The sequence below is a fragment of the Dama dama genome, chromosome 9, assembly GCF_033118175.1.
Source record: "Dama dama isolate Ldn47 chromosome 9, ASM3311817v1, whole genome shotgun sequence".
Classification (NCBI taxonomy): Eukaryota; Metazoa; Chordata; class Mammalia; order Artiodactyla; family Cervidae; genus Dama; species Dama dama.
Window position 1 is genome coordinate 10457684 of NC_083689.1, and position 26625 is coordinate 10484308.

General features: G+C 53.2%; 1 protein-coding gene and 1 non-coding gene across 11 annotated transcripts in view; one reads left to right on the top strand and one right to left on the bottom strand.

Moving 5' to 3' along the window:
* The window catches only part of MYO9B (myosin IXB), a 109092-nt gene that overhangs the window by 60772 nt on the left and 21695 nt on the right, over positions 1–26625 (bottom strand). The window lies entirely within an intron of this gene.
* On the top strand, positions 22174–22277 carry LOC133062997 (U6 spliceosomal RNA). The gene has a single exon (XR_009694314.1). It is a non-coding gene; the product is annotated as a U6 spliceosomal RNA (small nuclear RNA).

Sequence of the window (26625 nt, forward strand, 5' to 3'; positions counted from 1 at the left end):
CCCCGAGTGACATCCCTCCAGGGGCAAGTTCTGAGTCGCAGCGGTGGCCGGGTTCAAGGCCTGCCACAGAGACACTCCAGAAATGCACATTTCTACCCAGAGGAGCCACGGTGGTCCCTTATGAATGTGGGACAAGTCTCTGGTGAGTTTTAAGGAAACACCCAGGCCCAGCGTCCTGGGGACCAGAGGGGATGTCTTTGGGACCAGCTCTCTGGTTCTGCGATTACCAGCGCGGTGACCTCATGCGTCTGGTATGTGGTCTCAACACACTGCGACTTTTCAAAGCTGATCTAAAAATATCCGGTTGGTGCTATTATACGTCCGTCGGAGGAGGAGGAGGAAATGCTGGCCTGGCACCCGAAGCGAGGGGAGCTATTGTGTAGCTGTTCCCGGGGCCGGCCAGGGGTGTGCAAGGCCTCCAAGCACAACGGTGGCTGGTGTGCCCGATGGATCATGTGGGGCTGGAGATAAAGGGGAGGGAGGAAGTGGGACCCGGGTGCCAGCAGTGATGCGATGTGAGCTGGCTCTGGGGCAGGGTGGCCACATGCTCATGCTGTCTTCCCGGCACGCCATACGATCCACAGTCCTGGCAAAACGCTATTTGGGAGAGGACTCTACTTTCTCAGAAATGCTGCTTCTCCCCCCTTTATAATATACAAGACATGTTTCTTTTTCCTGTTTCTCCCCTCCTTTATGTCTTTTCTTTTGGCCATGCCATGCTGCATGCGGGATCTTAGTTCCCTGACCAGGGATCGAACCCGTGCCCCCCTGTTGGGGGCGTGGAGTCTTAACCACTGGACCACCAGGGAAGTCCCATAAAAGACATGCTTCTAATATAAAGTATATGCTTTGAAAAAAACATATAGAACCATGCTAAAAGTTTACCCAATAAAAGGAAAAAAACCATAAAGAGAGGATCCATTAATTCAACCCCTCCTCCAGTCATGTGAAGGAAGCAGGAGCAGCCTGGACTTCTCTGACCTTCTCCCCAGGCACCCACCCCCGCCCCTGCCAGGGATGCCGTCAGCTGGGGGAAGTCTGGCTGTCTTCTAACTGCTCTTGTCTTTGAGGTTCTTCTTTTGCGAGGTTCAAAAAGGTTTTTTTTATTAATTTTTTTTTTCTTCTAAATTTTTGGCCATGCTGCTCAGCATGTGGGATCTTATGAACAGTTCCCCGACCAGGGATTGAACACATGACCCCTGCAGTGGAAGTATGGAGCCTTAACCACTGGACTGTCAGGGAAATGCTCTGAACGAGGATTTTTAAACCAAAGATATCGAAGGCTGAGCAGCCTACGTAGCCAGAAATTTCTAGAAAGTGCGTTTGCTATCTCAAGAGGGTGGGTCTTCTCTCTGTTGGAATGCATGGTCAATATTTTAGCAAGAATGGCGATGTAATGTTAAAGAATCGCCTGTGGTATGTGCTAGCCACACGCCAGGCTTGCTATGGGCTTGTGACTCTTTCTTTTGCTTGAATTCCTCTAAGGGACAGACCTGGCCTTCCCCATTTCTGATGAGGAAACAGGAGCAGAGAGGTCAGCTGACCTCCTTGAAGTCCAAGAACAGGTGGGTGATGTGGCTGTGGGCTGGAACCCAGGGCCTCTACTGTGAGCCCACGCCCTGGCTGTTGCCCCTCAGACCCTGGTCCAGACTGGCTCTTGGTGCTGGGAGCCAGGCAAGTAGACCTGGGACTTTTTGGGGTGTCTGCCTGCCCTGGCTAGAGACACCTCACCCAAGGTCTGGCAACCAGGCAGGCAGATTCCCCAGCCCCAAGTTCACATCTGGCCTCTGTATATCCCACATGAAAACCGGACAAGCTTCGACGGATTGCATTAGACAAACAGTGTTTTGCTTTGAGATTTCAAAAGTGAAAAGCCCCATGGAATGAGATCACCAAGGCAAGCGTGCTTGCTGTCTCCTGTGTTGATAGGTGAGTCTCAAGTCAGGGTGGGGGTGGGGGTGGGGTGAGGATTTCCCCTGGAGAGAAGTTCCCCAGCCTCACCCTTGCAGGGTGGTGGTCCTTCCAGCCAGGCAGAGGTGGTCTGAACTGGGGTAACTCCACTGCCCCCCAGATATACCTGTGACTGTCTTCGATCGCTGTAGAGAATTCATCTTGGTTGTGGGGCTGGCTTTCTGTTTCCTGATCTAGCCATGGGGACCCCTCCCCCCGGCCCCTTCCCAAGTGTACATGGTGCTTTTATACACGTGGTTTCATTTATTCACTTGACAACAATGTACTGGTTGGCGGCCGTGGGCCTGGCACCATTCTAGTCTCAGAGATCTCCTCCCTGGTGGGGCTCCGACAGGGACATTCCACGCGTTCACCTTGGCCATGGCTGGGACGTCACCGCCCCTAGACTTCCTGGAGGCTGCCCACTGCCTCTCGTGACCTTGACGTTGCCCCGCCCCCTGCAATGCCAGGTCGGGCAGAGCCTCTGTTCCCCACCCTGAGACCATGAGCCACTCCACACAGGATTTCCAAATCTCTTGTGTCCGGTCCAGGTCACACACCAAGACAGAGGAGTGACCGGAGGTGCCAGGAGAGGCTGCGAACGGTAAGATAACTCAAGCAAATACTAGGCTACTGTGAAGCCTAGAGGTGGGGCTGAAAGACAGACTGGCTTCCACTCGCCCTCTTGTTCTAGCCATGGTTGGGGGTGCAGAGAGCAGTACCCGGGAGTGACTGGGAACCAGCTCTGGAACTCCAATTGTTTTCCCAAGTGCTCTCCAAGTTCCAGGCATAACTTTCCACGTGATCGTGTCTGTCTGGGGACACAAGCGGCTGTCACGTCCGCAGAAGACCTGGGAGGCATCCCACAGCCCCTGGACCTGGGCGCCCAGGAAATGGGCTCAGCTGAGTCTACTGAGCAAACAGCCCCAGGGGGGCATCCAGTCAGCCTGGGGCTTTCCTGTGTGGAAATGCCGGGAAAATAACGCCCCTGGGTGTGTGTGGGGTGGAGGGCTACCTCTGGTGAGGAGCCCAGGAGAACAGCTCCACGTCGACAGGGAATTCCAGTGGGTCCTTGTGGTCCCGGGCTGGGGGGCTGTGCCAAGAGGGACAAATTAGTTTGCTGCTCATGAGTTTCAAGCTCCTCTTCTGTAAAACGAAGGGGTAAACCCCTGCCTTCTCAGGTTGTTCGAGGACAAAAGGTAACCCTCTGTGTGAACCAGGGGCGGGCCAGCTTGTCCTGTGAAGGGCCAGCTAATAAGTACTTGGGGTTGCTGGTGGAGCGTGAAGCAGTCACAGATGACCTGTACACAAATGCGCATGGCCATGGGGAGGATGCCTATGTAATGCTCAGGAATGGGTGGGGGGTCAGGCTTAGACATGAACCTCTACCAGGGTCAGCAAATTATGGCCAGCCACCTGTTTCTGTGTGGTGTGCGAGCTAAAAATGGTAGTCACATTTTTTTTTTTTTTTTTTTTGCCACACTGCTTGGCATGTGGGATCTTAGTTCGCCGACCAGGGACTGAACCTGTGTCCGCAGCACTGGAGGTGTGAAGTCTTAACCACTGGACAGCCAGGGAAGTCCCAGTTGTTACATTTTTAAACACTTGGAAAAATCAAGAGTATATCCCCACACATGAAAGTGACAGGAAATTCAACTTTCAACAACCATGGATAAGGTTCTGCTGGCACACATTCACGTCTATTTACAGGTGGCCTGTGCCTGCTTCTAGAGTATGGCAGAGTTGAGTCGTGCTGGGGGAGACTGGTCCGGCAGAGAAAATACTGACACCTGGACCCTTTACAGGAAAGGTATGTCAGCCACCGTACTGGGGCTCTTGGTTAAAGGCCTCCTTTTTCCGAAAGGGCCAGGGCAGTGGTGAAGCAGGGAGAAGACGTCAACACTCTGACCTGCAAGATGCGCACGAGACGGCCTGAGTCGTCTAAGCGGACTGCTCTCCTGGCAAAGACCTAGCAAGGACACAGAGAAGTGGGACCGGGAAGTATGGAGGGCAGAAGGGGCCAGCGGAGTCACAGGCTCAGAGGGGCTGCGTGGGAGGGGACAGGAAAGCCTGCTCTTGAGCATGGGAGTGGATGGGGTGGGAGGTGGGGAAGGAGAAGCAAGGCGAATGTGACTCCCTCAGCGCTGCTGCAGTGCAGGAAACGGGTGGAGGGAGACGGAGTCAGGGAGGGTGAGGACACGATGACAGAGGGAGACTTCCCTGGCAGTCTGTACTCCCCGTGCAAAAAGTCGAGGGTTTGATCCCTGGTCTGGGAACTAAGATCCCACGTGCTGTGTGGCATGGCTGAGAAAAGGGATGACGATGGGAAGTGGGTGGCAATGATGGTGAGAGGCGGTGGCTGGGGGGCAGAACACTGGACCCCCAGTTACCAGGTCAGCCCACGCAGGTGACAGCTGCAGGCTCACTGGGCCTGTGGGTGCAGAGCAGGAAGTAGAGGGGTCACCCCCAACCTCATGCTCCTTGACTCACAGATGAGGAAGTGGGGGGTTTCTAGGGCCCGGCTGACAACCAGCTTCAGCTTGGGTTCTGTTCTTTCCCTGTTGCCCACGGGGCTTGGGATACCCAGCAGGCTCCCTCTAGCCAGCTGCTGGCTGCACGGACGGACGGGCAGATGGCAGGCATGTAAAGAGAGTCGACTGCCGCCGGGACAGGACACTGACTCCGGCTCTGTGCCCCCAGCTCCTAACAGACTCTGTCACTCTTATCCAGCCACAGGTGAGAACAGAAACGCTGGAAAACACGCCAAGGGTTACTGGGCCCAGGACAAGGCCCTTTGAAATGGACAGATTCCTACCAGCCACTGAAGTTTCATGGTGAACTGTGCCAGGGAGTGGGAGGTGGGGAGGCGGGGTTATGGAATCTTAGGGGAAAAAAAGAAACCCAGTATGAAACAAGTTATTGTACCTCATATTTCACTAAATTTTGGTTTAGGTTATAAATGAAACCACGTGCTAGATTACAGAAAGAATAAAGAACAAATTAAGCTTTGATGGGGGAGGGTCTTGCTTGGTTCTTACTGCACCAAAAATATTGGAGGAATTGATGAATTCCCGAGGGCTCATCTTTTATCCATTTGACACCCAAATCATTCTCTTTGGGCTTCCCCGGTGGCTCAGACGGTAAAGAATCCACCTGCAATGCAGGAGACCTGGGTTTGATCCCTGGGTCGGGAAGGTCCCCTGGAGAAGGGAAAGGCTACCCACTCCAGTATGCATGCCTGGAGAATTCCATGGACAGAGGAGCCTGCAGGCTATAGTCCATGGGGTCACAGAGTAAGACATGACTGAGAAACTAATGCTTCACTCTCTTTGTGGTATACTTGGTTCTTTTTCTCAGGTTTTTGAGTTGGGATGTTAATTAATTTACTTTCATTTATTCCTATTTTTGGATATAAAGTATTTATGGCTACAAACTGTCCTGCTGTTACTGCTTTAAATACTTCCCATGGATTCTGATACTATACAGTTTCAATTAATGGTTTTTAGAATATCTGTAATTTTGGTTTATGGGCTCCCCCGATGACTCAGCAACAGAGAATCTGCCTGCCGATGCAGGAGACACAGGAGATGCAGGTTTGATCCCTGGGTCAGCAAGATCCCTGAGAGAAGGAAATGGCAACCCACTCCAGTATCCTTAACTGGGGAATCCCATAGACAGGAGCCTGGCGGGCTACAGTCCATGGGGTCGCAAAGAGTCAGACACGACTGAGCGACTAGACTACCACCAACTTTGCTTTACAGATTCCCCCTTCATCTAAGAGTTAATAGAGGTTACTTTTCCTTTAAAACAAATTTACATATGAAAGGTCCTTAAAAATTAATTCTAGTTTTATGGTATTATAAGGAGAACTGATGATAATATTTCTACTTTTGGAAGCTCTAAGACGCTTTCTCTGTGACTTGATATAGGGATGACTGTGAAGAAAGCTGAGCGCCGAAAAATTGATGCTTTTGAGCTGTGGTGTTGGAGAAGACTCTCGAGAGTCCCTTGGACTGCAGGGAGATCCATCCAGTCCATCCTAAAGGAGATCAGTCCTGGGTGTTCATTGGAAGGACTGATGCTGAGGCTGAAACTCCAATACTTTGGCCACCTCATGCGAAAAGTTGACTCACTGGAAAAGACCCTGATGCTGGGAGGGATTGGGGGTAGGAGGAGAAGGGGACAACAGAGGATGAGATGGCTGGATGGCATCACCGACTCGATGGACATGAGTTTGAGTAAACTCCAGGAATTGGTGATGGACAGGGAGGCCCGGCGTGCTGCGATTCATGGGGTCGCAAAGAGTCAGACAGGACTGAGCGACTGAACTGAACTGAACTGAACTTCCACAAATACTTAAGATTTATTCTCATCATGGAGTGAAGGGTTTGTGATATCGCCAAAAGATCTGCCTAAATGTGAGGTCTGGGCATCTTACCGCCCTGTCTATTTGCTGTCTACTCAAGGAGCCTTATGTTATGTTTTCATCTACTTCTCCTAGTATCTTTTATAATTTCTGCTTTGTATAAGCAGCTGCTGTGTTGTGATGCATAGATATTGACAACGATTATATCTTGAGAGTAAACTGATGATTTTGGCTTGATGGTGAATCTGCTTCATCATGCAATGTTCAGAGGCTCCAGCTTTCCCTTTTACATATCAAAATTGCAGCTGTGTTCTATCCCGTTTCTGTCTACCTGCTACATCCGTGCCTGTCCCTTTATTTTTAGCTTCCTGAACTACTTTGGTCTGGGTGTGTCCTGTTCATAAAGCATGGAGTTGAACTTCACCTGGTGAACCCAGCTGAAAACTCCCTTTAGGCAGAGTGCACCTATATAAAGTTAGCAACACAATGGACTCATTCCCTCCGGAGGCGGCGCAGGCTTCCATCCTTGGCTCTCTTTCCCATCTGCCGCTCACCGGTGTGGCTGAGTAACTGGAGGTCAGAGCAATTCTCCGGGTCACTTTTGATGACTTCCTATAATCATGCACCTTTTACAAGATTTTTCAACCTCACTTTCCAACTGATTTATTTTACATTTGTGTGGTGGGATGATCTGGGAAGGAGGACCCACCAGGCCTGGTGGGCTGGAAGGAGTCACACTTAGGCTGAGCTTAGGGGTAGGGGGGAGGTGTGAGTGGATTGCTTGTTCTATAAGTGGGTGGTGGCTCACGATGGAAGGTTTCCTTTTAGGATGATGTTTGCTTCCCTGTGTGTGTGTGTGTGCGCCAGTCACTCAGCTGTGTCCAACTCTCCTGCAACCCCGCGGACTGTAGCCTACCAGCCTCCTCTGTCCATGGGATTTCCCAGGTGAGAATACTGGAGTGGGTTGCCATTTCCTACTCCAGGGGAAAAGGAAATGGCAAATTTCCTTTGCTTCCCTGTATGAATTTCTGTACAAATTAGGACTTCCCTGATAGCTCAGATGGTAAAGAATCTTCTTGCAATGTGGGAGACCTGGGTTCGATCCTTGGATCTGGAAGATACCCTGGAGAAGGATATGGCAACCTACTCCAGTATTCTTGCCTGGAGAATTCTATGGACAGAGGAGCCTGGCGGGCTACAGTCCATGGGGTCACAAAGAGTCGGACAGGACCAAGCAACTAACATTTTCACAAATCTCAAGCTGCCCGGTGCTGCTGCTAACAGTAAGGACTCTCTTAATACTTTCCATGCAGCAAAGGTGCCCTTGTGAGGAAAGGTGAGCTCCCAAGGGTGGGCTGGAGGGAGAGACTAGAGTCTGAGAGCATCCCTCCACTCTCCCTACAGGCCCCATAGCTTCTCTCCAAACCCTGGGGGACGGGGAGGGGGCAGGGGAGGATCCCTTCCCCCAACCAGGGGCGACCCTTGGGTCCACCCTCCATACCTGGGGTGAGCAAAGCTGTCTCCCTGGGGCTCCCCCCCCTTACAACAGTGGGGAAAGAGAAACTGTCAAGATTCCTCTGCCTTTCCCCATGAGTCACCTCTACCTTGCTGCTCTGGTAGGTTGCGATAAGGGAGAGGAAAAGTTCAGAATCCAAGTATGGGCTGTAGGGACTTGTTAAAGATGCAGACTTGGGCCCATTCCGGACCTGCAGGATTTCTGGAAAGGCTAGGGAATCTAAATTTTTAAACCAGAGCCTGAGGGTGTTGTGATCCCTGGAAGGGTGAGAACTCCTGCTCTAGGGTTTACTAAGCGGGTGAAGGCTCTCTAGGGAGAAATAAAGCAAGAGGACACTGACTTACACCCTTCCCGCTTTCCTGAACATCTAGAATAAAGGTCTTGATAATCAGAAGCAGGAAAGAGCAAAGAACTTCGTGCTCAGTATACTTAATCAGGGGGCTCCCCCAGTGACTCAGCAGTAAAGAATCTGCCTGCAATGCAGGAGACACAGTAGACTCAGGTTCGATCCCTGTGTCAGGAAGATCCCCTGAAGAAGGAAACGGTGACCCACTCTAGTATTCTTGCCTGGAGAATCCCATGGACAGAGGAGCCTGACAGGTTACAGTCTATAGGGTCGCAAAGAGTCGGACACGACTGAAGCAACTTAGCCCGCATACTTAATCAGATTGTTTCCTACCGCTTAGCCCCGAGGGATGGGAAACTTTCACACTGCAGGGTTTCATTGAAAGCAGCCTCTCCCCACCCCAACCCCAGACGGGTCCAGTTCCCAGCATGCCTCTACTTGGTAGCCTTGTTCAGCCAGGCACAGTAAGAAGGAGGGAAAGTGAGCAGAAACCAGGCCCCCAGGTGATGCAGAACAGGTGCAGGAGGAAAAAAAATCACCATCCAGAGCCGCCTTCCAGCTTTGACTCCTCACAGTCCTGGAAGGTAAGGGGCTGTTTAGCAGACTGAATTCAGTGGCTTGGCCCCAGTCGTGACGGGGGCCCTTCGGGAAGCCGGTACCCTGGACACCACCCTGACTGCTGGACACTGGAACCTGCACACACCAGTGGGGCCACCAGCCGGAGCCTGGGCACTGGTAGGAGACATTTCAGAGGAAGAGACGACAGGATATGGTGACAGCGAGCATGCAGGCAACAGAGGAAAGCACCAAAGACCACTGATGATGGCTCAGCGGATGGCAATGGGGAAGTGGGAGAGGGTGGAGATGTGTCAGGTCGAAGTTCACACAACTTCGGAGTCAGATCTTACCTGAGATCTGCTCTGCACATCTCATGGACATGGTGGTAGCCTGTCTGTGTGACAGATTTGGCCTGTGGGGGATGGTCTGTGGACCCCCTTCCCTCCACACACACAGGCCAAATCTGGCTCAACATCCTTCTTTTTCCTCTAACAACCTTTTAATTTTAAAATAGTTTTAGATTTACTAGTACATTCTAAGAATATCACAGAGGATTCCCAAGTGCCGCACATTCAGTTTCTCCTACTGTCAATATTATGACAACACATTTGTCATAAAAAATGAACAAACCAATGCTGACTGATCACGCGTGTGAGCTCAGTTGTGTCTGACTCTTCGAGACCCCAGGGACTGTAGCCCACCAGGCTCCTCTGTCCATGGGATTCTCCAGGCAAGAATACTGGAGTGGGTTGGGAAGTGGGATTTTCTCAACCCAGAGACTGAACTCAGGTCTCCTGCATCTCCTGAATTGCAGGCAGGTTCTTTAAAGCTGAGCCACCAGGGAAGCCGGATACTGACTGATGCATTATTACTAAACTAAGTTTGCATTCATTCAGATGTCCTCATTTCCCCCCTAACGTTTTCTATCCCAGTATCACATGCTACATGGGCTTCCCTGTAGCTCAGTTGGTGAAGAATCGGCCCGCAAAGCGGGAGACCTGGGTCCAATCCCTGGCTTGGGAAGTTCCCCTGGAGAAGGAAATGGCTATCCACTCCAGTATTCTGGCCTGGAGAATTCCATGGACTATATAGTCCATGGGATCACAAAGAGTCGGACATGACTGAGCGATTTTCATTTTCATCACGTTACATTCAGTCCTCCCACATCAAGTATCTCAGACTTATTTTTGACACCTTAACAGTCTTAAGGAGGATGGGATGAATATATTTTAGGATGTCCTTCAATCTGGGTATCTGTTCTTTTTTTAAAAAAGTATTTATTTGGCTGCACCAGATCTTCTTGTGGTATGCGGGATCTTTAGTCCCCCAACCAGGGATCGAACGAAGGCCCCTGCATCGGGAGCCTAGAGTCTTGGCCACCGGGCCAATGTGGAAGCCCCCAAGCTGGTACCTCTGATGCTCCTCTCCCACTGCCTGTTTTGTTAGTGACGTTTTATTGACAAACGGCCCCACTGTTCATTTATGCCCTGTCTGCGGCTGCTTTCGCTCTATGATGCAGGGTGAGTAGCTGCAGGCTGAGTAGTTGTGACACAGACTGAGCGGCTGTGAAATCTGGAAATGCTAATTAACGTGGCCCTTTACGGAACCAGTTTATAGGTCCCTGGGGTAAACTACTATGCCAGGGCTTGAGTGTAAACTGCTGAATCCAGGAGACACTCCACAGCAACAGTCACTGCGAACCTGCTGTGGCCGATTTTATTATCCTTCAGTCATGGGGGAGGGTTTCGCCAATTCGCATTGAAGTGAAACATTCTCTGGGTGGAAATGGTGATGTTCAAGATAAGCAGCTGGATGAAACATTTTGGAGCACTTTCCACGCTTGCTAGAGAAATTTTACCTAAAGGTGCTCAGGTCTAAGCTCAAGCCCGTCCTATGTCCTGTTCCTGGGTCAGGGGCTTGCGTGGGGCTCAGGTCTAAGCTCGAGCCCGTCCTGTGTCCTGTCGCTGGGTCAGGGGCTTGCGTGGGGCCCCAGGAGACGGAGCTCGGGTGCACCGGGGCCACCCCAGAGGCAGAAGCCAACAGGACCGGCTCTGGGATGGCTGCGCTTGTGCCTGCTAAGTGCGAGATTGACGGTGAGGAATCCAAGAGGCTGATGTGGCGGGACCTGTTGCTGTTTAGTCGCTCAGTCGTGTCCGACTCTTTGTGACCCCATGGACTGTAGCCCGCCAGGCTCCTCCGTCCATGGGATTTCCCAGGCGAGAATATGGGAGTGGGTTGCCATTTCCTTTTCCAGGGAGTCTTCCCAACCTAGGGAGTGAACCTGTGTCTCCCACGTCTCCTGCACTGGCAGACGGATTCTTTACCACTGAGCCGCCGGAAGCCAGTGGTGGGACCTGGGAATGGGGAGCATTCCAGATATGTATGTTCTGGTCGCTCAGTCGTGTCCGATTCTTTGCCACCCTGTGGACTGCAGCACACCAGGCTTCCCTGTCCTTCACCATCTCCTGGAGTTTGCTCAAATTTATGTCCATTGATTGAGCCAGTGATGTCATCCAACCATCTCAACCTGTTACCCCCTTCTCCTCCTGCCCTCAATCTTTCCCAGCAGCAGGGTCTTTTCCAGTGAGTCGGCTATTCACATAAGGTGGCCAAAGTATTTAAGCTTCGGTTCTTCCAATGAATATTCGGGGTTTTAATTGTGCTAAAATTTACCATTTTAATGTACGATTTGGTGGCATTTGGCAGGTTTGCTATGTTGGGCAGCCGTCACCTCTGTCGAGTTCCAGAACATTTCATTACCCCAGAGGAAACCCCATGCCGGTAAACAGTCACTCCCCAGTCCCACTCCCCTAGCCCCTGGCAACCACTCATCTGCTCCCCGTCTCCTTGGACCTGCCTGTTGCAGACCCTTCATGTGGGTGGGACCGCAGGCACGTGGCCCTGTGTGTCTGGCTCCTCGCACTCAGCACGAGGCTCGTACACAGCGAAGCCTGTGTCAGCGTCTCACTCCTCTCTGGTTGCTGTTCAGCCACTCCGTCGGGTCTGACTCTGCGACCCCGAGGACTGCAGCACGCCAGGCTTCCCTGCTCTTCACCATCTCCTGGGGCTTGCTCAAACTCCTGTGCATCTAGTTGGCATTCCTCTTTATGGCTGAGTAATCTCCATTGTGTCCACTCTGCTTTGGAAAGGGGCAGTAGGAGTAACAGCCGGGCCTGCCTTAGAGGGAGGGTCTCTCCATCTTCCTTGGGTCTGGGGGAGCCACGGCTGGTGCGAACCGGAGTCCGGCAGGACCACTGCAACCAAGGCCCTTCGATGTCCCCGGTGCTCAGGGGTAAAGTGCTTCTAGTCACCTCTTTTGGATTGGTGTGAACTTCCCTTTGACCTTTCATCACAGGCCTGCTCCAGCCTTCGCCTCTCTCATGGGGGCCTCTCCCCAGTGTCTCCCATCTTTTTAAACTTTTTTCAAATATTTATTTGGCTTCACTGGCTTGTAGTTATGGTGTGCGGGCTCACCTGCTCCGTGGCACATGGGATTTTAGTTCCCCGACCAGGGATCGAAACTTAACGCAGGTTAAGAATGCAGGTTCTTAACCACTGGATCACCAGTGAAGTCCCTCCCATCTTTAAGAAGTCCCTTCTTTAAGGGGCAGCTCTGGAATGGGCATCGAAGGCCACCCATGCACAGGAGGGCCTGGATCCCCATGAGGCGTCCCCCCAGCCTCAGCGTTGCCATGACCACATCACCGAGCTTGCTTCCTCCCTGCTCTGCCACAGCTGCAATCTGGGGCTGCTGGGTTTCACGAGCTGCTGCAGGAAATGATGGGCCCCGAGCACCGGAGGGCCTCGCGGAGCCTCGGGGGCGGGGCTGGGAGTCACACAGTGCTGGTGCCGTGCTAGGACCCTGCTGGCCTCGGGACCTTCCGGAGCTCTCCTCTGCCTCTCCCAGGAAACCCCGGGGGTGGACCTAGCTAGATGATGGTGCAGGAGGGTGTGGCAGGTGCAAAGGCCCTGGGGCAGGGGAGAGCAGCAGGCAGAGTGGAGAGGTCAGCCTGCTGTAGGTCACATCGCATCTATGAGTTGGGCTTCCTGAAGAGTCAGCTCTTTGCCCAGAGGACCTGGAGGTGGTGGATTCTGTGGGGAGGGGTGCAGTCACGTGCTGAGGGGAAGAACCAGTCCAGGCACTTTGGCAGAACTGGAGACGCTCCTCCCGCGCTGCACGTCCTTGTCACCTTGTCTCCCCACTCCCCCTCCGCCCCCAACCTCGCCAACATTCATACCTCCACCAAGCAGCTCTGTCCAGGCAGTGGCTCCTGGATCTACATGGCCCGCTGAAAGACTCTGTCCAGAACCTCAGGCCTGATTTTCAACCCCACATCCTAAAGGCCCCTAAACTAGAGCAGGTGTCTTGGCCTCAGCTGATACAGGCTTTTGGGGACATATCATTCTTCACAGAAGGGCTGTTCTGTGACTCGCAGGATGTTCAGCAGCACCCTTGGTCAACAAAAAAAACATCTCCAGGGACTTCCCTGGTGGTCCAGTGGTTAAGACTCTGCCTTGCAATGTGGGGAACTCAGGTTCGATCCCTGGTCAGGGAACTAAGATACCACATGAGAGGAGCAACTGATTCTGTGTGCCAAAACTAGGACCCAACATGGCCAAATAAATAAATATTAAAGAAAAAAAATCTCCAGATGTTTCCAAATGTCCCCTGGTGGTAGAACCGCCCTTGGCTGAGAAATGAACCTTAGACTCTGTTAAGAAATTAAAAAACTGGCTGCTTTGCATATCCTTGGACAAAACTGTAATTCAAAAAGATTCATGCACCCCTATGTTCACCGCAACACTATTCACAATAGCCAAGACACGGAAACAACCGACATGTCCATCGACAGAAGAATAGATATAGAAGATATGGTACATATAAACCATGGAACACTACTCAGCCACGAAAACAAGTGACTTAATGCCATTTGCAGCAACGTGGACGCAACTAGAGATGATCATGCTAAACGAAGTGAGCCAGAAAGAGAAAGACAAATACCACATGATATCACTTATACGTGGAGTCTAAAATATGGCACCAATGAATCCATCTACAAAACGGAAACAGATTCACAGACACAGGGAACAGATTTATGCATGCCAAGGGGGTGTGGGGTCGGGGAGGGAAGGACTGGGAGTTTGGAATTAGCAGATGCAAACTATTATACATACAACAGATAAACAACAAGGTCCCACTCTTTAGCACAGGGAACCATATTCAATAGCCTGTGATAAACCCTAACAGGAAAGAACATTAAGAACTAGGCCCGTGAGCTGCCACCACTGAGCCCACACTCCTAGAGCCTGCCCTCGGAACGAAGAGTAGCTCCCACTCACCACAACTAGAGAGAGGGCGAGTGTAGCAATGAAGACCCAGTGCAACTGAAAATAAACTTTTTAAAAAAGAAAAGGAGAGGGTAAGATGTGTGGAGAGAGTAACATGGAAACTTACGTTACCATATGTAAAATATAAAGCTGATGGAATTTGCTGCAGACTCAGGGAAATCAAACAGGGGCTGTGTATTAACCTAGAGGGGTGGGGTGGGGAGGGGGATGGGGGGAGGTTCAAATGGGAGGGAATATATGTATACCTATGGCTGACTCTTGTTGATGTCTGGCAGAAGACAACAAAATTCTGTAAGGTAATTATCCTTCAATTAAAAAAAAAAAAGTCTGTATGTGTACAGCTGAGTCACTGTGCTGCACCAGCAGAGCTTGGCACGACAGTGTAAATTAGCTACGAAAGACAGTGGAAGTGTTAGTCACTCAGTCCTGTCTGACTCCTTGTGACCCCATGGACTGTGGCCTGCCAGGCTCCTCTGTCCACGGGATTCTCCAGGCGAGAATACTGAAGTGGGTTGCCATTCCCCTCTCCAGGGCATCTGCTCCACCCAGGGTTTAAATCCAGGTCTCCTTCATTGCAGGCAGAATCTTTACACCATCCGAGCCACCAGGCAAACTTCAATTTAAAACAATCGGCTGTCCTAGAGATCCCTGGGCCCTCAGGAAGGGCTAAGTGGAACTTTGTAAATTCTCATAGGTGGCTGTGACTTACTCTCCCTTAAACGGGTGAGGATCCCGTTGAACACTTCCTGACAGCTCACATCATGGAAGACTTTGGGCCCAGGCACCTGACCGTTGCCAGAGGGCGGCCACTGCCCCCTGCACCCGGGAGGAGTCGGTCAACAGTTATGAGCTGGGGTCAGAGGACTGATCAGCGGCTGGGTGGTGGACCGAGAGCCTTGAGTTTGACCTCCTGGCCTTTCCAAAAGACAGGTCACTTCCATGGGCCTCAGGGAACTGAGGTGTTGCTGGGCCTGGCCTTGGGAGCTGGCTGCGGCCAGCAGTGGCTGAATGACACAGGAGCCAACTTCCAGAGGGAAACTCCCCAGTGATGCTGGGGACAGGGCCCTGAAGCTGCTCCATCCTGGATAACCACCAGGAAACAAATTGGCTGCCAGGCCCTGTGGTTACCTGATGCCTGGCCGCATCCCCGCCCCAAAGAGTGAGGCAGATGTAGCTGATGGGCTGATGGATGGTGGACAGACACTTTCACTGCGCCTCCCCCCGCCAACACTCCACCAGACCTGGTATAGAGAAGTGCCCAGAACGTTCGGAAAGGGCGGTGGCTGTGGCAGGGGTGTCCCGGGCCCGGAACTATGCTTTGCCTTTTAATCAACTCTTTTTGCAAATTCCAAGGAGGCCTTTCTGGGTGCTTAAAATACACCCATAATTTCACTCTTCTCTTAGACTCAATGTTCCCCAAAATATAACTTTCACTTTGGTCTAAAATAGCCTCAGATGAATGCAAGGCGTTAGGGCTCTGCACTCTTAGGCAGCAAGCCAGAGAGGCAGCTTTGCAGGTCTGTGAGGCATGGGAGGGGGGAGAGTGCCCGTGGACCATGTCTTCCAAGTGGCTGTCCCCTCCCTAAAACTTCCAGGGGCCCCCTGACAAAAAGCCATAGGCAATCACAGCTGTAGGGCACCCTGATCCTCTCCACACCCCCAAAGACAACCCCTCATCTTTCTGTACCCCCTCCTGCTCTGGTGTGGCCTCACTTCTCAGCTGGGCATTCTGCTTCGGGTCCCTCCTTCCAACCTGTGGCTCCCGCCATTTCCCGCATCTTGGGACATCCTTGTGGAGAGCCGGGAGCACCCTCACCTGCTGATATGTACTAAGCACCAGGGCTGGGAACACAGCCACCCCCAAGCCCGGGCTACGGGACGCTTGTCCCCAGGCTCATCTCTCTGGCTGAATTATCCGCGTGCCGTCAACTCCAGGGCCTCCTTCTGGGCACACATCCGGGACCCCGATGCTAGCTTCCTCCAGGGTGCTGTGGCCCTCAGTGTGCGGCCCTGGCCTGGCCCCACCTGCCTCAGTGAGTTCACGCTGGCTCTCCCAGCAGCTCGTGGAGGGCCCAGGGGCTGGCGGGGGGGAAGGGCAGGGCTGGGAGGCACTGGGGTCTTGCTTGCTGCTTTCATCCCACTGTGCCTGGCAGATTGTACTGCCCTGCAGGCAGGACGCAGGTGGCCTCAGGGTCCAGGGTGTGGCTGGAAACCCTTCAAGGGCCCCTCTGTGAACTGCAAGATTGGGAGGGGGGCCCCCGCACGGCCCCCACCGCACTCAGCCAGACCTCAAACACCCTGGCCGCACAAGTGAGCCCAGCTGCCTATGGGACACAGAGCACTTGGAGAAGGACTGTGAGAGCTGAAAGGTGAACTTACGAGATGAGCTTCTGGGACATCTACATGCAAGCCCTTCCTTTCTGACCCCTCAAAGATGGGTTTCAGACTCCTCTGTGGGTAGATGTACGTTAGTGGATATATGAATATATAGATGGCACAGACCAAGGCAGAAAGATTTCAGTTGGGTGATAGGGATCATCTGGAACCAGGGTGGGAACTTGGCTTCCTTATATCTGGGAAGGGAGAACGGAGCAGAAGTCAGATGTGTGCACAGAGAAAGTAACTGGAATATTCTAGAATGTTCCACGTGCACAAAGTGTGAGGGAGCCAGCAAACCGTTCTTGTAAAGGGTCAGATGTGCAACGGTCATCATCAGGGGACCATAGGATGTCTCTGTCACAACTCTTTTAAGAGGTGCCACGGGTGATACATACATGAGCAGGCATAGCTGTGTGCCAATAACACTTTATGTGTAGAAGCAGGCAGATTTCACCTGTGGGCTCTAGTCTGCCAAGCCCTGGTACACACAAAAAGAAATTATACCTCAGATAAGGAAAATGACACTAAAAAAGTGAAGCAACACATGAAAAAAGCCAAGTACATGAGGTGAAACCAAAAGCTACAATAGAATACGTCACAATTCTGCCAAGGAGAGGGGCGGGGCGGCGGTGCAGATAACCTTGCGTGCTCTCCAGCAGTGAAAACCACCATGGCAGTCTTGGTTTATTTCCTGCTGGGGAGTTGCTTAAAGAAGAGGTGAACCACAGTCAGCGCCTGGCGTGAGGTTCAGAAAGTTACCCCCAGGAGAACAGGGATAGTGGGGGTGCCAAAATTCCAGTGCAGAGAAACCAGCATGAAATGCACCAGAAATCTGCTAAAGTTCTTTCATGACATTTGCCTGAAAGAAAGCCTGTAGGGAGTGTGTGACTTCTCAGCTCTGGGGGTCACCACATGGGTGACTGCATTTTTTTTTTTTCCTGCATTGACGAGCAGCTTTTCAAGTAACATTTGAAGATTTTGCCCTAAGCACAAACTTGGATGGAAAACCCAACCCTTGCATCTGAATGAGCTTTGCTACTGGTGAGGAAGATGGGAGGAGGACCTCCCTGGTGGTCCAGTGGTTAAGAATCAGCCTGCAAATCCAGGGGCCACGGGTTCGATCCCTGGTCCGGGAAGATCCCACATGCCTCGAAGCAACTAAGCTCGTGTGCCACAGCTACTGAGCCCGTGCCCTGCGACGAGGCCACTGCAATGAGCAGCCCGTGCACTGCAAATAGAGAGCAGCCCCGCCTGCCTCAGCTAGAGAAAGCCCGTGCGCGTGCATCAGTGAAGACCCAGTGTGGCCAAAAAAAAAAAAAGAAACGAGGTTTCTGGTGACGGGTGGGCAGTTCTCCTGGTTGTGGCTGGCCACAGGGCGGGAAGCAGCGCCAGCCGCCTGTTCCCAGGAACGAAGCAGATCGCCAGCCGGAAACAGCATCCCCGCCCGCCAGCCGCCCCGTGCTGAGCTGACGAGATAGAACTGAACAGAATTGGGGTGACGTGTAACCACAATGGCACAATGTCATGGAGCCCCCCAAATCTCAACCCATCTGGGCACTGGACATCTGTTAACACTGAAATCAATCTTTGCCTGCAGTTGGCCTAGAACTTCTCAACTGGGGTGATTCTGCCCCTCAGGGGACGCTTGGTGATGTCTGGGGACATTTATGACTGTTCTGACCGAGGGAGGGGGTGCCACTGGAATCTGGTGGGAGGCCAGGGATGCTGCTCAACAGCTGACAGAGCACGGGACGGTCCCCATCCCCAATGTCAACGGTGTAGAAGTGCAGCCTATGCCCCCCGGTGTTTCCATCTGTGAGGCGTGAGGCTGACCCTGCATGAGGCCTCCTTCACCCTCTCTCATCCTCTGTGGGACAGGCCCTGCTGCTGTCCCCCTCGACCCTGGGTTGTGGCTTCCGCTCCTGCCCTCCCTCAGCCCGCTCTGCCAACCCAGGGCCCCTCGGTGACTTCTTTCAACATCCTGGGGAGGCCACGCGGGGGGACAGAAGCCCCCAGACGTTCGATTGCTTGCTCCCAGGGGCCACCCTGCCGGGGCCTCCCTCGCAAGCTCTCGAATGGCTCAGCCTCCTGGCCCCACGGCACCCCCTCCCAGGTCCCTGCCTGTCTCCCGGTCACGTCCACCCTCCCAGGCGTCCACCCTGGCCGGCTCTCACTCTCCTTCTTCCCCCACATAGACTGCTGACCCTGATGTTCACGTTGCTGACATTCTAGCCACTGAGCTTCAAGGCCAGCCTGGCACCAGCCAAGCCTTGACCACTGGCTGGGGCCAGGGGACATCTGGCTGGCACATCTCGCCCTGGAGTGCCCCAGGTTGCTGCCCTAGACTCTCCCGAGCCTAATTCCACCACCTCCCCACCCGGTTAGCTGCCTGCTGACACCTGACGTTCCCCAACAGATCGCGGAAACACCCCCAAATGCCTTTGTATTCACATACAGGAGACACAATCTAGCCTCTGGGTTCCTATGATCCTGGACACAGACAGACACACACCAGATAAAGGCTCCCAGCCCTGACACCCTTTTGCTTTGAATGTCCTGGCTCCTCTGTGGGTTTGGGAGGGGCGGTGCGCAGCACACAACACCAGTGATTTCCCTCCTTCTATCTTGATCCTGAGTGTCCTCTATGCTGTGGCCCGTGCCCCCAGAATGGTCCCGAGACCTGTCCATGGCCACATGCCCCTTTTTCAACATTCAATCTTCCTGGCAAACTCACCTCCTCCCATAGCTAACAAGCAAGACCAGGAGGTGCCCCAGCTTGCCGCAGGTCCCCACGTGACTGGACAACCTCTAAGGCCCGACAAGCGCTGGGGTCCAGGGGGCTCTGTGTTCCTGGCACATCCCTTGGATGAAGCCCGCCCCCAAGACCACAGTCCTCACTAGCATCCTGGGAGAAGCCACAGGCAGCACACGCAGCCATCTCCGACCCAGCCTCTTCCTCCCCTTGGACGGTCTACTTTGATTAGATGCCTCGGCTCAAGAACCCTGGCCTGCTTTCCGAGGCCCCTGGTGGCCTGCCCCACACATTCACTCCTCACTGCTCCCAAATGCCAGATGCCTTCTGGCCACCAGGCTCTTAGCAGATGTGGCAGGCCCATGCAGATGGGTGACACAGATGGACAGTCCTAGGTGTGTCTGCAGGCACCCATCCGGCCCTCGGCATGCCCCCGAGGCCTGCATACCTGGAGCAGGCTGCTGGCCAGGGCTCTGCTCTCTTCCCAGGATTGGCTCAGTCAACCCCTAGAGTCTCCAGTGGGATCACCTCCATGTCTGCCTCATACCCTCGACCCTCCTGTTATGGGTGGAGGGGGATGCTGGCCTGGCTGGGGCTGGGAGGGGACCCACGGCCCAGGAGAAAACTCAACTGCAGAGTCGGCCAGACAAAGGAGTGAAATGCTGAGAAAGCTGGTGAAAGATAAACAAAATGTGGTCTTCTCTGTAGAGGAGACTGTTACTTAGCCAGAGAAAGGAATGAAGCACTGACACACGCTACAGCATGGATGTGTGTGTATTCATCGCTCAACTGTGTCTGACTCTTTGTGACCCCATGGACTGCAGGCCACCAGGCTCCTCTGTCCATGGGATTCTCCAGGCAAGAGTACTGGAGTGCCCTCCTCCAGGGGCTCTTTCTGACCCACGGATTGAACCTGCATCTCCTGCATGGCAGGTGGATTCTTTACCATCAGAGCCTCCAGCGAAGCACAGATAAACCTGGAAAAAAACCAAGCTGAGTGCAAGCAATCAGACACAAAGATCACAACTTGTATGACCCCACGACACGTCCAGAACAGGCCAACTGGCAGAGCCAGAAAGCAGATCAGTGGTTGCCAGGGGCTGGAGGAGGCGGAATGGGGAGTGATGGCTGATGGGGTTTCCTTTGGGGTGACGGAAACGTTCTTGTACTAGACAGAGGCGAAGGTGGTGTAACATTTGGAATATGCTTAAAAAACCAGTGAATTGTTTATTGGAAATGGGTGAATTGTATCTTAACAAAGCTCTTAAACAGAACAATCTAAGCGCAGAGGCATACCCCTGGCTCTGGAACCACCTCTCACTCCAGCTGAGTGGCTCTGCCCATGTGTCCCCAGTGATGGGCAAGGACTGGCCCATCCTCGCCCGGTGGGAGGGAAGGACATGGTGTGCGCAGGTATCCCTATGAGGAAAGGTCAAGGTGAGTGATGGGGGGCATGCTGCTTCAGGATGACATGCCCAGGGAGCTGGCAGGTGCTGCCAGGGGACAGGCCAACAGTGGCTGATGGGGTGGGTGGGAGGGAGGCTGGAGGAGTCTGGGGTCAGGTGGTTTTGGGTCTGTGGGGCCCTCAGTGGGGGTTGGTGTTCAGGACCCAGGCTGGCACAGTCCCAGGACATGCTCTTTTAGGGTCCCTGGCGAGGGGGGGGGTCAGGGGCAGCAGAAACCTCCAACAGCCCCACTGTCCTGTTGCTGGCCTCCTGCAGGTGCCCCCAACAGCTCGGGTGCCAGAATCTCCCAGCCTTCCCACTGTGTGGGCCAGGCCACGGTGGCTGCATGGAGGCACTGAAAACCCAGCTTCTGGCTGTTTGGGAAGAGTCCAGCCGGCAAGGATCCTCGTTTCATTTCTGCTTTCGAAATTAAAACCCCGTGCGCGTTGGCGAATATTAGTGGCGAGTGTTACAGTTCAGTAAGGACAAAGAGAACCCGAGCCTGAGCACCGCTCCCACCTGTAGCCCTGATGCCAAGGCAGAGGGGCACATCCCGGTGGGCCGTGCGGCCAGGCCCGTGGCCAGTGCCAGGGCTGCAACACAGAGTCGCCAGGTTCTCAGAGGGCACACGGCGTGGGTCACGGACCCCTGACTGCACTGCCTGGCTAGCCTGCCTTCTGCACCTTCAGTATTTCTGAGCTGGAACAACGGCCCTGCGTGAATGCCGTGTTTCCGGGGGCGGTTCGTGGGGCGGCTGCAGGGCAGCTGAGCGACGCCGTGTGAAATGGTGACAGTAACAGTTAACTGTGGCAGGCAGGCAGATCAGCTGATTGGAACCGGCTTTCCACAATGCCCCCTTCCTGTTTTCTGGTCAGAATTGCAGAGCAAGTTTGCAACCCGCGCCTGGGGGGGCGCCCGGCGACACCCAAACCTCAAAACAACTCAACTTCTCCTTTCAGGGAGCTGACAAAAAGTCCCAATCGGCTTTCTGTGGCCCCAGCCAAGCTGAGAGAGGAAATCTTTTTCACGAAGATGCAGAGGGGGTACTCAGGCTCAGGCTGGGTATTATGCGTGATCCGGCTGGGGCTGCCTGTGGTGTGGCCTGGGGCACCCAGACTGTACTGGGTGGACTCGCATCCCTCGGAAAGATATGCCCAACTCCTTATCCCTGGAGCCTGGGAGTGGGACCTTCTTTGGAAATAGGGTCTCTGCAGATGGAATTAATGGGCTTCCCTGGTGGCCCAGTGGTAAAGAATCCACCTGCCAATGCAGGAGACACAGGTTCAATCCCTGGGTCAGGAAGATCGCCTGGAGAAGGGCATGGCAACCCACTCCAGTGTTCTTGCCTGGAGACTCCCATGGACAGAGGAGCCTAGAGGGCTACAGTCAGTGCGGACACAAGAGATGGACAAAAGACTGAGCGACTAAGCAGCAGGTGGAATGAAGGGAAGGGTCTGGAGGTGAGACTGTCTTTGACATAGGGTGGGCCCAGTGCCCTTATAAGAGAGAGGAGTGCTTGCTTCCGCATCACATACACTGCAATTGTGACGATGCAGAGGTCAGCATGGCTCCTGTGCAAGGATGACATGTAAATTCGCAAAGCATTCTGTAGTTTTGGAAGCTGTGATACATATACAATGAAGTATCACTTGGCTATAAAAAGGAATGTATTTGAGTCAGTTCCAATGAGGTGGATGAACCTAGTGCCTATTGTACAGAGTGAAGTAAGTCAGAAAGAGAAACACAAATATCGTACATTAATGCATATGTATGGAATCTAGAGAGAGTACTGATGATCGTACCTGCAGGTCAGCAAAGGAGACGCAGACACAGAGAACAGACCTGTGGACACAGCGGGGGAAGGAGAGGGTGGGATGACTTGAGAGAGCAGCACGGAGACACATGCACTGCCACATGTAAAATAGCCAGCCAGCGGGAGCGTGCCGTATGACTTGGGGAACCCAAACAGGGGCTCTGTGACAACCTAGAGCGGTGGGAGGGGGAGGGAGCTTCAAGAGCGAGGGGACACATGCATATGGCTGATTCATGTTGATGGACAGCAGAAACCAACACAACATTGTAAAGTAATTACCCTCTAACTAAAAACCTTACACAGTTAAATTTTAAAAATTAAAATAAATAAAGAAAATTAACACTTATTTGTTAACAGAGAGAGAGAGAGAGAGAGAGAAAGGAGATTCAAGATAGAGAGAGAGATGGGGAGAAGGCCATATGGAAACAGAGGCGGTGCCTGGAGTGATGTGGCCACAAGCCAAGGAACACCAAAAAGGCAGCCACCACAAACCAGGAGAGAGGTGTGGGAAGGACTCTCCGTGGGGGCCGTCAGGAGCGGCCAATCCTGTCCAAACTTCTAGCGTCGAGAAATGTGAAAGAATGCATTCCTATTGTTTTAAGCGCCCTGGGATGGCAGCCCCGGGACATTTACACACCAGCACGCCTCTCTGGGGCTCTGTTTTCTTGTCTTTAAAATAAGCAGAGCTGCTGTGAGTCCTCAGAGAGGTGATGACGACTGTGGCACCTGAAGCCTGACACCCCGTGGGCCTGACGGCTTGACAGCTAATTATACCTGTTATTAGCAACTCTCAGGCTTCGTAACTCTCAGGCTTCCCTGGTGGCTCAGTGGTAGAGAATCTGCCTGCCGAAGCAGGGAACATGGGTTCAACCCCTGACCTGGGAGGATTTCACATGCCTTGGAGCAACTAAACCCGTGTGCCACAGCTACTGAAACTGCGCTCTAGAGCCTGGGACCGAAACTGCTGAGCCCATGTACCACAACTACTGAATTCCCTGCACCCTGGAGCCCAAGCTCCACAAGCAAAGAAGCCACTGCAGTGAGAAGCCTGCATGCCACAACTAGAGTAGCCTCTGCTCGCCACAACTAGAGATAAGCCTGAGCAACAACAAAGACCAGGCATGGCCAAAAAGAAAGAAGGAAAACTACATATCAAGTATTGCATTAGAAAAAAAAAAAGTGACTCTCAAGTTAGCCCAGAATGGTTGGGACCGACTGACGGACAATTCTAAGCCATCAACACTTGAAAGGAACAGTGCCTGGGTCTCCTGGGACCACCAGCTGTGACTGAGGCAGCTATTCTCACCCAGAGGAGACTCGGCTCCCAGGAGACACTTGGTGATGTCTGGGGACATTTTGTGGTTGTTGCCACTGGGGGGATGGGATGCTGTTGGCAACAGGCGGCTGGAGGTCAGGGGGGCAGCTCATCACCCTGCAATGCACAGAATGGCCCCCAGCCGGAGTGGCCCGGCCCCAGATGTCAGCGGTGCTCTGGGGCACAGCCCAGCTCGAAACTAGAACCACCTTCTCCCTTCCCAAACGGTCGCCTCAGGAAGCACATTTAAGGCCATGACGTGCCTTTGGCTCAAGCCTGTTTTGGAAGCTGGCACGGGCTCCTCCCTCCAGCAGCTCCTGAAACCCCTGGAGAAATTTAGCCTCGCTGGCTCACACCCTTGAGGCTCGAGGGACGCAGCCGGGCGAGGTCAGAGGCATCTGACTCACCAGGTGCAGACACCCGCCACGGAGGTGACTAACAGCCCTCAAAGAATGGGCCAGAATCCTCTGGGGCAACAGCAGGGGAGGAGCGTGGAGGCCAGCAGAGGAAGGAGGGGTCCCCAGGATGGCCCCTGGAGAAGAAGGCGTGAGACACAGTCAGCTGTCCCTTGGCAGGGCGTTGCTGTGGACTGACTTACGTGCCCCCACAGAAGGCTTGTATATATCATCCTGACACCAGAACCTGTGAACGTGGCCTTATATGGCAGTGAGTCTCTGCTGACGTCATTAGTTAGGATGAGGTCATCCTGGATTGGGGCCGGTCCTAAACCCGATGACTGGCGTCTTTAGAGGAAGAGAAGGCGGTGTGATGACAAAGACTGGGATTATAGCGATGTGGCCACGAGCCCAGGAGCGCCTGCCCGGAGCCCCGGAAGCTGCAAGAGGCATGGAAGCGTCCTTTCCTAGAGCCTTTGGAGGGAGTGAGGCTCTGCCCACACCTAGCTTCAGACTCCAGGCCTCCAGAAGTGAGGGAGGGAGGGAATTCCTCTCTGACGCCAACGAGCCTGTGATGCTTTGTGACGGCGGCACTAGGAACCTGGTTCTGGTGCCCGAGATGCTCCTCATCTAGAAGGAAGGCTGAGCCGCAGTGTCCATGCTGCTCCCCTGCTGTGCTGCGCTGAAACTTGGGGCTTGGCGTCCTCATCTCACCTTGGTGTGGCCCACCCCGCCCCGGTCTGCCTGGTTCTGTGAGGGGTGAATGGTTCACTTGGCAAATCGCCACGCTCAGGAAATGCTGGGTCTGCTCTCTTGTTCCTGTCCCCAGTTCTAAAGTCACTGAGTGTCTGCACCATGTTATCCAGCCACTGCTGGGAGCACAGTGGGGCACAGTGGTTGAGACTCTGCACCTCCAATGCGGGGGCCTTAGGTTCGATCCCTGGTTGGGGAACCAGGAGCCCACATCATGAGTGGCACAACCAAGTAAATAAATAAATTTTTTTTTTTAAACCTAGGATACCCTCCGTAGCTCCCATAACACACAGGACCCACCCTGCAATCCTGCAAGGTCTTGAATGACCTGGCACCCACCCTGTCCCCATCACCTTCTGCTCTGCCCCTTCTCACTCCACTCTGGCCCCTTCCCATGCCCTCCAGGACCCCTGACTTTGCTTCCACACGCCAGGCACGGTCCAAGCCTCCTGGACTTTGCTCTGGCTGTGTCCTCTATCCAGGCCTGGCACACATCACCTTCTCGCCTCGTTTCCCTACCTGTTATTCCTTGAGCCCACCACTGTTCTTTTTTTTAAAAAACTTGTCCGCTTTTAATTGGAGAATAATTGCTTTACAATATTGTGCTGGTTTCTGCCATCCATCACCATGAATCAGCCACAGGTATACACACGTCCTCTCCCTCTTGAAACTCCCTCCCACCTCCCCCCCCATCCCACCCCTGTAGGTGGTCACAGAGCCGTCTGCATCATGCAGCAAATTCCCACTATCTATTGTACGTGTGGTAACGTATGCTTCCATGCTGCTCTCCCAATTCATCGCACTCTCTCCACCCCCAACTGTGTTCACAAGTCTGATCTCTACATCTCCACTGCTGCCCTGCAAATAGATTCATTAGTTCCATCTTTATAGATTCTATAGACGTGTTAATGCACAATATTTGTTTTTCGTTTTCTGACTCACTTCACTCTCTGTTTTTTTGTTTGTTTGCTTTTGGCTATGCCATGCAGCATGTGGGATCTTAGCTTCACAATCAAGGATTGAACCCATGCCCTCTACACTGGAAGCACAGAGTCTTACCCATTGGATTGCCTAGTTGTTCTTATTGGCTCATAGCTCACACTTGAGACCCACTGTTTCTCTCTCTGCCTGCCTCCTTGCCACTAGCCCCCAGCTCCCTGTGGCCAGGCCTTTGTGTCGGTTTTGGCCACTGCACAGCCCAGTGCTGAGAACAGAGCCTGAACATGAAGTATTTTCAGGAGGAATGGATGAGAGGAGGGAATGCATGCAGGGAACACAGTTGAAGAGAAAAGTGTCCATTCTGTGGCCAGATCACTCGGGAGTTTTTAAAACACACTTGTGCAAAAAAAAAAAAAAAGCCAAGGAATCTTTACGTTATGTGTTAGGAGACAGAAACAGGCCATGTGTGCTGGCATGGGGCCCGGCTGGACGGCCCCAGCTAGTTTCTGGTTGATGATCTCAGAGATCGTCAGAGAGAAAGAGGAACTGAAACGTACTCAGCAGGCGCAGTCTCGATGGGATTTCACTGAATTCTGGCTATTTAGAAGCCGGAGGTCAATGCTCAGGGTGGGTGGGGCTCTACGGTTCTAAGGATGGACAGACTGGCACACCCAGGGGTCATCACTTGGCAACATGGAGACACGAGGTCTCGAACCGAGAAAAGATGCAGAGGGGCCTTCAGACCAGTG